We start from the raw sequence: 14,382 nt of genomic DNA on the forward strand, positions 1-14,382 counted from the left end.
CTCCTCCTCCGTGGAGGCATGGCAGAAAGGGCTCACCCATCCCTGTCTGGTCACAGCTGTTTCCCTGCCCTACAGCCTCTCCTTGCCCCAAACAGGCAGCGCCTTCCCAGCCTCGAGATTTTCAAGGATGAGATACAGACACTTATCCCTGCCTTTTATCACTCGCCCAGGCCATTGAAGTGACAGCATCAATATTCCGCTATGCCTTAGAGCCCTCTTTTATTATGAGCTTTTTTCCCCTTGCTGTGACTAAGCACCTTGCAAAATCCATTCAGTCCTGGCTTAGCATCCTGAGAACATTGAAGCTGGTGGATGGGTTTCTTTTTTCCAAAAGGGCTTTACTGGCAGCTGGACAAGGGGCAAACAAAGGAAATATTTGACTGGATGCCTAGATCTTCTGGTACTGAATGTGCTTTTTAAACTCCTGCCTTGCAAAGATCCTCTGCTGTGGCTCCTTTATCACAAAAAACCTTTTTTTGGGGGGGGGGGTAGAGGCATTGTGGGGAGATATATCTTAAGAGGATGCGGTCTCTGGATTATGGAACCCAATAAGCAGAGCTAGCCTCCAACAGCTATCAGAATTTCCCCCCACTGATAACAATGTTTTCCATTGGCCAAGAGCAGGCAAGTCCCTCAGAATTTTAGAGTTATTCTGTTCTTCAGGCACCCTCCTCCTGGCACTTATTTCCAGTGCAGAAAAGAAACACTGAGAGCTAGTATGGTGCAGTGAAGTCTTCCCCAACCTCTAGTGCCTTCCAGATGTTGTTGGACTACAACTCCCATCATCCCTGACCATTGGCTATGCTGGCCGGGGGTTTGGGGAGCTGTAGTCCCATCTAAACATCTGGTAGGCACTAGGTTGGGTAAAGCTGGTATAGTGGCTAGATTGTCCATTGGAGGACCGTGGACCAGTCACTGTCTCCCAACCTAATCTACCTAACAGGATTGTTGTAAGGATGAAATAAGGGTAGGTAAAAGGTAAAGGTAAAGGACCCCTGACAGTTAAGTCCAGTCGCAGACTCTCGGGTTGCGGTGCTCATCTCGCTTTACAGGCCATTAGAGCCGGCGTTTGTCCGCAGTTTTTCCAGGTCATGTGGCCAGCATGACTAAACCGCTTCTGGCGCAACGGAACACCAAAACCAGAGCAGTGCATGGAAACGCCGTTTACCTTCCCATCAGAGCGGAACCTATTAATCTACGTGCACTTTTTCGCGTGCTTTTGAACTGCTAGGTTGGCAGGAGCTGGGACTGAGCAACGGGAGCTCACCCCGTCGCAGGGATTCGAATTGCCGACCTTCTGATCGGCAAGCCCAAGAGGCTCAGTGGTTTAGATCACAGTGCCACCCGTGTCCCTTTGAAATAAGGGTGGGAAAGATGGTGTGCTGTCAGCATTTATCCTTAGGCTATGGTTAGGCTATGGGATGGAGCATGGCATTTGAACCCTGAATTCTTTAGTGCTGCCTCACAAGGTTGTTGTGATGACAAAATGAGAAGGGGAAGAACACCATGCAGGCCACCTTGAATTCCATGGCAGAAAGGTGGGATATTGTATTTATTTATGACGTTTATATACCACTTAATCATTCAGATTTCTAAGCAGGGTACATAAAAACAGAATATACAGAGAATGAAATAACAGAATAATGCAAACTTATCATGCCTTAACATGCCTGCTGGAACAAGCAGGTCTTAGACATGGGTCTGAAGTTCAGCAAGGACAGTCCCTACATGGAAGAAGGTCCACAGGTTTGGGCCCACTGCACCCTAAACATATTCAACTTTTCTTGGTGCAGAATTTGGATTGCTGGGGCACATTCTTTTTCTTTCACAGCTTTTAAGATGTCCCACAGGGGAACTTCAGAACTGGAAGAGAATGTAGTTAAGAATGTGTCTTCCAAACCTCCCACTCCTACCAGCCACAACACTTAATTCCTCCATTAACTCTGTTGACCTGGACATCTCAGTTCAACATATAGTCAGGTGCATCCAAGCCCATTTATTTCACTGATCTTAGGAGCACAGAATCAAAGAACTGTAGTATTGGAAAGGACCCCAATGGTCATCTAGTCCAACTCCCTGCCCACAGCCGTCCCTGGGTGGGCTCAAATTGCCAAACTTCTGGTTAATAGCCAGATCCACCGATGCACTGTACCACTTGAGGGTTGCTCAAATGGGAGTTGCATTGACCAAGAATTAAGCCTGGGCCTCCCGAGTAGCAGTCAAGAATTCTACCACTGAACCACCAATATGCCTTTAACTAATGCTTGTAGCCAATGTGCTCTAAGAAAAGCTTATGCACTTACATGGGTGTAAGCCTCATGTAGACTGTATTGCACTGTCAGAGCAGGAAATGCTGCCACCACTTCAGCCTGGCAAAGATTAAGTCCCACAATGGAAAATATACCATCAAAGTGCCGAAAGAATCAGGTTAGGCAAGGAAGGAGGCAGGGCCATCTCAAGCCGGTCGGGCGCCCTGGCACCGTGGTGCGGAGATCGCTCTGACGCCCCCGCCCTAGTGGGCAGGTGCAGCACGCAGCGCGGCTTCACCACGCAGCACCCTCCTGCCGGCCCGGCGCCCTGGCGTCCTGCGCCACCGAGACTACCCCTAGAGCCGGGCCTGGAAGGAGGAGAGAGGATATTTGGTAAAATTGAGATGTGAAGTCAAGAAACACTACTCATTGCTAGGCTAAACTAGCCCTGTTTAAAAATTCTCTTCTTCCTAGAAAATGCATGGAAAGGACCTCGCTTATGTCATCCAGAACTAAATTCTGTGAATAGCTAGCTGGCACTAATCCACTTTCCATGAAGTTCACGGATCTAAGCTGAGGACAACCTTTCACAATTCTGATGTCTGCCTGAAAACTTTTTCATGATTCAGTTGGGTAGACTTGTAAGATAAACATGAAGTGCAGATCCTGCAGGATCCTAATGCTGCCCCTCACAGCACATTCCTATACATGCCTACTCAGGAGGAAGGCCCATTAAGTTCAGCTAGGCTTACTTCTAGGTAAGCTGGTGTAGGGCTGCAGCCTTAGTCCCCTGGTGGTGGCAGTGAAGAAAATGGATGGTGGCAAGAATGATGATACACAATTCTAAAATGTCACGTACTGAAACTTTCTGTACCCGGGTTGTTTATTCTAATACTGACACCATTTCATCTGATTCAGTAAAAAAGTTACAGTCATTTATTTTATTCTCTCTTTTTTTAAAAAAAGTCTCAAACTTTGTCAAGGTGTCTCAGAGACACACACACACAAACTCTGTATCTAGTTGTGTAGAATTTGACAATTCTCATAAGATGATCTCTAAAGGCCTCGCCATGCCTGCTAATGTTGACCAATTCTGTTAAAAGGGGAAAAAAAGTTAAAGGTATTTGCTGATTTCCCTATTTCAGTCGATGAGGAAGAGTCCTGAGATCTGGGAGGGGGCAACTGTCTCCTTGTCTTCTGTCCACACCCATGGGCACCCATGGGTGGGAGGACTGGCAGAATGGGTGGCAGAGCAGCAGGATATTGAGCTTTTCAAGTGCTCAAAGTTAAATGCTTGAAGAGACCTCAGTGGCTCCCCCTGCCCCAGGCATTCAGCTTGAACATTTCAAAAGCTCAAGTCATTTTTTGAGTGAACCAGAGAAAGCTTGCATATCCCTAGTCAAAACATCCGTATCAAAACTCAAGTGGGAACATTAAATAAAACTTGGCCAGTGTGAGGAGAATAGTGCATAGTCCAAAAAAAAAAGAGAGAGAGAGAGAAAGAATGGAATGGAATGGAATAAAATCTGTCTTTGGAGGTGATGTTTTTGCAATGCAACTTCAGCTGCAGCACTCTCTGCATATTTATTCCATTGCTTTTTCCTAACATACATCTCCAATTGAAAGAAGGAGAAGAGAAAGGCTCTTATCCGTTTTCCCAGTTACCTTCTCAGTACAGAAGATTATAATTAAGCTAGAAGGACCTTTGAGCTGGACTGTGTAAAGCTGTTTTCTATTGTCTAAAACAGCATGAAAATTAGGAGAAATAGAAATCCTACTTTTTAAATAGCTTGCTATCCACTATTTTGGCTGTCAGAGGAGGATGTGCTACCAAGCTTTATTCTGAGGATGCAATGAAGATGCCCTTTAGGGGAATTTGGCTATAATTCCTGTATGCTAAAAAAGAAAAGTAAAATTGTATCACACTGGCAATCTCACTTGTCTATGCAAGTGCCCATAGCCCAGTGGCAGAGCACATGTTTTTTCTTGAAAAAGACCACAGGTTCAATCCATGGCATCTCCAGTTAGGGTTGGAAAGGACTCCTGCCTGATAACCTGGAGAGCTGCTGCCAGCCAGTGTACACAGTACTATGCTAGATGGACCAGTGGTCTGTCTTTGTATACAGTATACAGTATTTGAAATATCCGGATGGCCTACCCTTGTGAGCTTAAAGTACCTTTGCTTTGAAAACCGCCCGGGTGATTTATCAGCCTTTAGGTTTAGGGCATCCACAAGCTTCCACTGCCTCCTTTTGAGGGGCTGGGATATAAAATAGCAAAACTGTGTGTAAAACTGGACATCAAAAACCTCACAGATTATATACCGGTACGTGCTCTGAGTCTCTGACATTATAAGGCTTTCGTGAGGCCTTCCATCAGCAAGAACGTCGTGAGCCCCCAGCAGTTTTGTTCCATGGCAACTGGGGGTGCGAGTTTCTAGTTTCTAAAACTCAAGTCGTAGGAGATGTCTTATTGTGTGCCCCAAATATTGGGAGGCACCAGTTAATTTAGTCCCCAGCTGCCTCCTCCCTTTTCTCTCTCCACCTCCAGCCTCTCAGGTGCTTTCATTCCACAGGTTACGCCTGGTCTCCACGGAGCTGAGAGATTGCAGGGAGTGTGACAGAATGCCCATTCTTCTCCCAGCTCTGTCCCCTCTGAGAGCTCATTGTTTACCATGACTACACACATTCTTGAGCTTCTGATGAGACCCTTGTTACCATCCAGAGGCAGGTTAAACAGTACATGCCAAGGAAGGGAAAGAACTCCTGGCAACACAACTGACAGCTGTACTGGGCCCACATCACAAGCCACCCACCAGAGCTCTTTCCTTTAGCTGTAGAGCTCCCCGAGCTTCAGAAGAAAAGGAGGGGGGGGACATCTATTTAGAAGGGAGGGGAGGAATCTGTCTGTATTCTCTTCTTATGATAAAAGGCTGAGCTTGAAGTACATACCCGGTACTGTAATGAGCTGGAAGCAAAAGGGGATAGGAAAATAGGAACACAAGAAGCTGCTCTATATGGAGTCAGACTGTTGGGTCCATCTAGCTCAGCATTGTCTACCTTGATTGAGAGCCAGAGTGGTGTAGTGGTACTAGGAGCTGAGAGACCATGGTTCAAATCCCCACTCGGTCATGAAACACATCAGTTGACATTGGCCACTCAGTGCCTTGCAGCCAAACAGGGTTGTTGTGGGGATTAAATGAGGAGGGAGAAAATCCTGTTTTGAGCTCCTTAGAGAAAAATACAGGGTATAAATGCAATAGATAAAATTGATTGGCAACGGGTCTCCAGGATTTCATATAGGGTTCTCTTCCAGCCCTACCTGGAGATGTGCCACTGAGTCACAACCCGTCCTTCCTGGGCTCACTGGTTTTCAGTGCCAGTGTTCAGACAGGACACACTGTGGGAAAGGGCAGGCTGTATTCACTTCCTTCCACCCTCCGAATCATCATAGGCAACCCTTTCTCATCTAGGATTAGAGAGAAGGGATCCCATGTCGGAGCGTACAGTTTTCAAATGAGGCTTAAGTCCCAACATCTGGGAAATTAAGCATTAAACAAAGAATATATTTAACAAATTAAACACAGAAATGGAAGGGGAGAATGCAATTACACAGCAAAATGTATTGTCACATGCTTCTTTTTCTTTTATATTTAAATCTCTCGTGATGCTCACAATTGGGGTCTAATTAATGCAGCTGCACAAAACATAATCAAGGTGGGTGGGGGAAATCTAAAACCAATGTTCAGAACAATTTTTAAAGCATGGGAGGTGGATGAAGAAAAATTTCTACAGCACAACATCAAGGAAGCGCAAGTTAACACATTAGTCTCCAAAAGCTAGGAGTACATTAAACCAAGGAGGCTGTCTTGCACCGAGTCAGTTTTGATATGTACTTTATTGCATCTAACCAAAGATGAAACCTCAACAGACCTGCAAACAGCAAGATATAATACAGATTTACAATATTCATTAAACATCTATTATAAAGAAAAGCTGTGTACAACATATTTACCACACAATTAAGCCAATTCAGTTAAAATCATTAACAGAATTCATATTTTTTTAAAGGATGCATAGTTTCCTGGCAGCATATAGGTAATATAAACCTGGTTATTTACAAATAATTGATTGTTATGTTTTAACCCAATACTGTGGGAAAATATTTGATTTTTGTTGCTATTATTAACATTTTATTGGTTAAAGGGACTGGCTAAGGGACGCGGGTGGCGCTGTGGGTTAAACCACAGAGCCTAGGGCTTGCCAATAAGAAGGTCAGCGGTTCGAATCCCCGCGACAGGGTGAGCTCCCGTTGCTCGGTCCCAGCTCCTGCCCACCTAGCAGTTCAAAAGCATGTCAAAGTGCAAGTAGATAAATAGGTACCACTCTGGTGGGAAGGTAAATTGTGTTTCCATGCACTGCTCTGGTTCGCCAGAAGCGGCTTAGTCATGCTCGCCACATGACCTGGAAAAAATGTCTGTGGACAAACGGCGGCTCCCTCGGCCAGTAAAGCGAGATGGGTGCTGCAGCTCCAGAGTTGTTCGCAACTTGACCTAATGGTCAGGGGTTCCTTTACTTTTCCTGGCTAAGCAAACCAGATCTATATATATAAAGCTGAAACTGAAATCTTCCAACCAAGAGGAAAACTAGGTGAAAGGATATGTTAACCAGGACAGACCCAGAAGTAAGGCAATAACAAAAAAGGGAAAGGGCAAGAGGAGAAAGAGAAAAATTATTATTATTATTATTATTATTATTATTATTATTATTATTATTATTATTATTGGAGGACACTAAATTTCCTCCTTATGCATAGTGGTACATCTGTATAGTACCTTCATTATCATGTCAGTCTACATAGAAATCAAGAAATACTTGTCATATAAGGGACAGAATAGCAAATAGTGAATTATATGCCCATTATGATTACATCCCGAAAGGTTTTTGCTCCTACTGTTTACTCCCTTCAAGATATACAGATGGCATTACTTGAAATCTAAGTTTTGTGAAGGCCCTGGAGAAAGGTCAGCAACTGAAGATAATATGCCCTGGCACGATTAATCTTAGCACATGCAATGTCAACCGTTGGTCTATCTAGCTCAATATTGTCTACTGTGTGGCAGGGTTTCAGGCAGGAATCTTTCCTAGTCATACCTGCTGATACTGGGGACCTTCTGCATGCAAAGCATGTACTCTGCCACCGAGCGACAGCCCTTCCTCAAGTAAGAACTAATCCATCATAAAAATGTAGTACAGACCGACCCTAGACAACAGTGAATCTCCTGTCTAATTTGACAAAAGATAAAGTGGATCTATCGAACCACTGCGCTCCATGCTGCAGTACAGTAGCATAATAATGTCACATTTCACCATCGCAGATATGAATAAACACATTAGGCTGTGAATTATTATTGGAAGAAAACCAGCTGAGATTGTTTATTTTAGGAGGGATGCCCACTTTTTGGCTGACAAAGCTGAATTATTCATTGACAAGCAAAGTGGTTTGCAAAGGTTCATGTTGACAGATTCATAACAGAGTGGTGAGATAAGAACGGCAAAGCATTCTGTACATTGAAAAGCGGTATAGAATAGTGGTACTGTTGACTATCCATATTACTTTTCCCATCAAGTCGTTTTAGGGAGGAATATACCTTCTAAAGATGCTTTCCCTTCCTCAAGCAGTGGGAAATCCAGGCTAAAGAATAAGAATCACTTTGAGGTTGTAAACATTGGAAACGTTTATGTAATTATGAGGTGCAGAAGCTTGCAATCAGGCAGGCGGTGCTATTCCCAGTACATTGTCTGTCCCATTTTGTAAAATCCAAAACAGCTGTCTCCTACCCAAATCCAAGTATTGCTATACCAGTTTCTAGAAACCACAAAAGGGGAGAGTTCTATTGTGTGCAGGTTTCCCACAAGAATCTGTTTGGCTCCAGTGAGAAGAGGATGCTGGATAAAATCCAGCAGGATCATGACCTTATATTATATTAAATTCATAATAATATAAAGAGAACCCTGCTGCATCAGACCAAAGGCATATCCTCCCATATTTCTCTGATGAAAATAGGGATGTCCCATTCCATAACGATTATCTTACTATTTATACCCCACACATCTTACTGGGTTGGCCCAGCCACTCTGAGCAGCTTCCCACTTATATAAAAACCTAAGAAAACATTAAACGTTAAAAAAAAAACCCTTCTCTATACAGGATTGCCTTCAGATGGCTCAGGGGTGGGATAACTCCATACCCTCCAACATTTCTCCAATGAAAATAGGGACATCCTAAGGAAAAGCAGGACATTCCAGGATCAAATAAGAAACCCGGACGGCTTCTCTAAATCAGGGACATCCCTGGAAAATAGGGACATTTGGAGGGTCTGCAAAGGCCCGCCTAGTCCAGCATCCTAGTTTCACAGTGTCTAATCAGATGACAATGAGAGCACCACATTGATTACTCCCCAAATAATCAGATTTGCAAGTGGGTGTGAGTCAGTGTGGTCAAAAGCCAGAGATGATGGGAGCTATGGTCTGAAACATCTGGAGAGCACCATGTTGACTACTCCTAGAGTAATCAAACCCATCTGCAAGCGACATCAGCCTAATTCCCCATTGGAGTCCACTCTCTGCCAACTATGACCAGTCCATACCAAGCCTTATCACTAGTTAGGAAGCTGCTTTACCAGGTCAGACTCTTTATCCCCCTAGTCCAGCACTGCCTATTCTGACCAGCAGCAGCTCCCCAGAATATCAGGCAGATCTCTTGCCCATTTCCCACTACCTGATCCTTTCAACAGCACATGGCAGGGAAGACGGCAGGGAAATGCTACTGCACAGCTAAAAGGCCTTGCACTACTGGAACTGTTTCACTGGATACCACCCACTATGTCTGGTGTTTATTGAACATTCATTCTGATTTGTTCACAGGGCACTTATACGGCAAAGAGCATCCATCCTGATTTGCTTGTGTGGAGTGTTTATACGTCTTCCTGTTTATCATCTATCTATTCATCCCACACTTTTCAGTGCATTTCCCTGTTGTTGTTGTTGTTGTTGTTGTTTGGGGGGGGGAATAGATTTGTAGCACCAGACAGAACACCTTAATCCAATTCAACGACTCAAACCTAAAGTTATGGTGTGTGCTTGAATCCCTTATGCAAAACAGTGACAGTTCGGAGGCACCCTCAATTGGGTCAAAAAGGATTTGGTCCACTGGCCACTCAAAGATTGTCAAACCTTTCTTATGTGTGTACAGACTGCACAGGCTGAGCAGCCATTATGCAGTATTTTCCCAAATGTGCATGTTATGAGAACAATAAAGATAATAATCACCAAGAGGTTTGATACGAATGCTAATTGCGAAAACCAAATTAGATAGCCGTTACTGTGAAACAGTGGCAATAACCTTAACGAACCTGTAACAAGCTTCTCATTTTAGCTGGCTTCAATCCTTCCCCCAGGGTGGAATGCATAACATACTATCCTCATAACTACCCTGTGAGGTAAGTTAAGCTGAGAGTGTGTGAGTGGCTCAGTTTCACCTACCGTAAGGTATGTGAACATGGCCGGGTAAGGTGTTGAATGAAGTTGGGGCTGATGGGAACCAAGTTGATGAAGGCTGCCTCAGTCTGACACTTTATCTGTCTATTAGGCCGTGATATCTGCCCCTGTCAGCTGCTCGTGGTCCTGCTTAGGAGATGCCAGCGAGAGAAGCCTTGCAACTAAGTTTGGCCACAACTGATCCAGGGTCAGACCACAAGCTGCTATCACTCCTGTGGCACTTGCTAACAAATGACTTCATATTAGCACGAAAGAATAGAAGTTGTCCTCGAGACAGCAGCGTTCTCATCTCCCAAACTTTTGAAATATAGATGGTATATATATTCCTGGAGCAGCTGATGTGGTATCCACCAGAAGTTTGGGAGCACAACTCCCATCAACCCCTGCCAGCATAGCCAACGTTCAGGGAAGAAGATGAGAGTTGTAGTCCACAATATCCAGAGGGCTGCACTCTGCTAGATGCTTTAGGGCTCTGCTTTCCTGCACAATAATAGGTATTTGGCATAAGACAGCAGCATGACTCACAAAACCTGAAGATTAATAGAGTGGACCTAGGGTATCCTGGAAGTTAGCCCCCATCTGACATTTAGAAACTTGGAATAAAAGTAAAGAGAAAACAGGACACCTATTTGCCATATACTTGCTCAAGTTACCTCTGCCATTAGGGTCAGCAAGCCACTGGATTTCTACTTGTAACCTTTTTACTACCATATGCTCAGGTTCCTTGTGTTTTGACAAAACACAGGTCAGTTGCTCCAGTGGAGTGCCTTAAAATAATTCCCACAGAGGAATATATGTAAAAACTGTTTTGCTCCAACAATAACACTTGGGGGTGGGGCAGGTAGGAGGTTGCAGGAAATATCTTTGAGCAAGAAGGCTGGATGATATCCTGCCAAGAGAGCATTCCTCCAAAACCCATTTCCACATCAAAAGACCTTTAGAAATAATTGATGATATAAAATATGCCAAATCACCTTTTCATTGTCAGTGAGTAAAATAAGTAAATGTTGTTCCTGGTAATCTGTGGTCAAAGCTGAAAGAACAACATCCCCAGTTAAATGAAAACCCAAACAATTGTTTACTTTAATGTGGGCACCAACTTCCCTGTGTACATTAGATGCGTCTCACCCACTAAGTGTGGATTTATTCAGTCTTCATCAGGCATGCCTTAAAGCAACTGTTGCTTGTGCCTGTGTTACTATTTCAGTGCAACAAGGAGAAGTGTTACATTCCACATTTTCACACACTTTGTTTGATAAATAGCAGAGCATGCTACAATGCTTAGCTACTCCCCCCTCAAGGTTTACCTACAGGACAAGGCAAAGGTCAAACCATGCCATTAGCTTGTTATTTGCGTGAAACAGAGCACACCTCTAGCAGACCAGTAAAGCCAGGGGTCTCCACCACTGCAACACTTCTACAGTATCTTGGCTGTACATCTTCAAAAAACATTCCATCTTGATCTCACCCTTCCCCCAAGGATCTCAGGACTGCAGACAAAGTGTCCCCATCTCTGTTCCATCTTCATAGCAACCCTGTACCATACATTAGGCTAAGACCACAATCCTATACTCACTTGCCTTGGTTGTAAGCCCTACTGAGCTAGAGATGCATAGGATTGTGCTGTGTGAGATGGGACTGGCTGTGGGATTTGCAGCTGAGTGGGATTTTAAACTTGGATGTCCCTAGCCCTGGTCTAACAGCATAGCTTTTTTTTTGCCCTCCAGAACTACAACAGTTCTGTTTTGGCCAAATATGACAGCCAGTGTAGTATAGTGGTTAGAATGCCAGAGTAGGGCCTGGGAGACCAGGGTTCAAATCCCCACTTGGCCATGATGCTCACCATGGCCTCTCAGGCTAATCTACCTCACAGGGTTGTTGGGAGAATAAAATACAGGAGAGGGAGAACCATGTAGGCCGCCTTGAGCTCCTTGGAGAAAAAGGTGGAATAGAAATTCAATAAACAAACAAATAGATAGATGTGCTTGGAGGCACTCTGTATAGCAGCCCAGCATAATCACAGGGTCACACAAAAGTGGTATCATCAGCACTGAGATGTGTATATATTTGCTCAATATGCATATATATTCCCTAGCTACACCATCTCTGGCTTTCAAGACACAAGGAACCCTGCCATGTTTCCTGTTGGCTCAAAGCAGCAGCAGCAACAGCTGCTGGAGGAGGAGGAGCAGGCTCAGGCCCAGTCTGTCAGGATGCCCCAGTGTCTCTCAGCGCTGCTTTGTCTTTCAGACATTTCATCTCTCTGCAGCACTGCCTGTAATTAAATCTAGGCGGCGAGTTAGGAAATGCAATACCAGATGATACAACCAGTGGGGAATTCACCTAGATCTGCAGGAACAGCACAATAGAACCCTGATGAGTAATGGACTCTAATACAGAGAATGGCAACAATGAGCTACTAAAGATTTTAAGCTCCTTAAAAGTGGGGAAGGAGAGGGGAGTCAGAGGCTGCCTCACACAAATCTTTGTGCAAGGGAAAGCATCCCCTTTTGATTAGTGCTCTAAACAATCAACTGGTGGGCTGTCTGAAGCAGACCACCTACACAAGGAAGCCAAGCTCTCCCAGTACTGAATGGAAAGGCAGCCTGCCTCCCCCAATGCACGCAAACAGTGCATGGGATGCTGACCTTACCAAGGGGGCTTGGGAGGTGCGTATTACTCAGATATCTGAAGCGGAGGAAGGTGTTCACTTTCCCACGTTGCTCTTAATGAGTTGTGTGTGGTGAGGCCAGAGAGGATAAAGATGTTTTCTCTATTAGATTTGTGTCCAATATTTCTTCTGAAGCATATGATGTCCTGCCTTCTAGCCTTATGACAGCCCTGTGAGGAGTACTGTAAGCTGAGAGACTCAAGATCACCCAGTCAGTTTGGGGGCTATGGGGATTTGACTCCTGCTCTCCCCACACCAAGGGTGGTATTCAACTAACTTTTACACAGGGGGAACACACCAAAATGAACTCGACTATGGATGGAATTCATCATAGTGCTATGGTGAATGTTCTGTCTGTGCAAGCATTTCACATTGTTCATATTGTTGCCAAATGACTCAATACCCCCCATCAGGGCTGGCTCTAGGGGTAGTCTGGGTGGCGCAGGGCGCCAGGGCGCCAGCCCGGTAGGGGGCGCCGCACGGAACCCGTGCGGCGCCTGCCCACCAGCCGTGGCAAGAAACGGAGCGGGGTGGGGGCGCCGGAGCAATCTCTGCACCACGGCGCCAGGGTGCCTGATGTGCTTGAGACGGCCCTGCCCCCATGTGGCATTTTGGGGGTTCTCCTGATTCCCCCAGGGCCCATTTGGGGAGCATGCAGGGAGGACATGGGGAAATCGCCATGGCACAAGCGGAAAACCTTGCTCAGGTCTTCTGTTGACAGGGTTCATTAGGTGAATCCTGTCCTAAGCTGGGGCCATTAATTGTGATGGGTCTACTCCAGCCCAACCCTCTAGCCACATTGGTTCTTTCAGAGATTAAAGTCCTGCTTCCCACCATGCCTGGCTGACTCCTGATTCTGAAGCCACATGCTGATATTCTGGAGGCATCAATGCATTATTTTCTTAAAAGGCTGCCAGGCTGTTAAATCTTCAAAAGTACATTTGCATCAGTTTCATGAGCACCTTAATCCTGAGAGCTTCCCAGATTCTCAGTTTTCAGTTATATGCACACATGGTCCTTTGTGTTGATTCCTCAGGGCTGGCCTAGGACCTTTTGCTGTCTGAGGCGGAGGACAAGATGGCGCCAGAATCTCCCTCAATTCCACGTAAAAAGGCTGCGCAGATCAGCAACCAACCCTTACTTCAGTACTGGTGCTGAGATAGATGAGGACAGTAAGCTAGGGGGCCCCGTACAAGCTAGACTTGGAAGCCACTCCTGCATCTGGCCTCTGAGACATCCTCATTCTGCCTAACAGTAGGGCCATCCCTGTGAAATAAAAGAGAATGATCATAGCTCAGTGCAAGAGCCTTGCATGCAGAAGGTACCAGATTCAATCCCTGGTAGCACTGGGGAAAGACTCCCCATCTGAAATGCTGGAGAGATGCTACCAGGCACTGCAGACAAGGCTGAGCTACATGGACCAATGGTCTGACTCTGTGTCAGGCAGCTCCCTCTGTTCCAACAAAAAGACAGGTTCATTTCCACCTTCTTGACTCCCCTAAGGTCCAATGTAGAATGAAGGTACATGCTACAATGTACATTGTACAAATCGCTACAAATATTTTGCATGTGCAATGGAACATTCTCCCCACCCCTCCATTTTGGCCACACCCACCACAGGCATGCGGCCCTCAGAAGGTTGCCAAAGGCATCTGTAACCATATAAGGCCAACAAAGGTCAACCACCTCTCTCCTAGAGCAGGGGTGGCCAACTCCCAAGAGACTGCGATCTACTCATGGAGTTAAAGACTGGTGGTGATCTACCCCCTTAATGGGGGTTCAGGTCAAATTTGTTGAGCTTTGTCTAAGGAGGAGGGAAGCCCCTTTTGGGGGGGGTGCAGAGCCAGTGATCTACCAGTGATCTACCACAGACGTCCAGTCAGCGGCGGAGCTTCATGCTCCG

This window comes from Zootoca vivipara, chromosome 7 (assembly GCF_963506605.1).
Source record: "Zootoca vivipara chromosome 7, rZooViv1.1, whole genome shotgun sequence".
Lineage (NCBI taxonomy): Eukaryota > Metazoa > Chordata > Lepidosauria > Squamata > Lacertidae > Zootoca > Zootoca vivipara.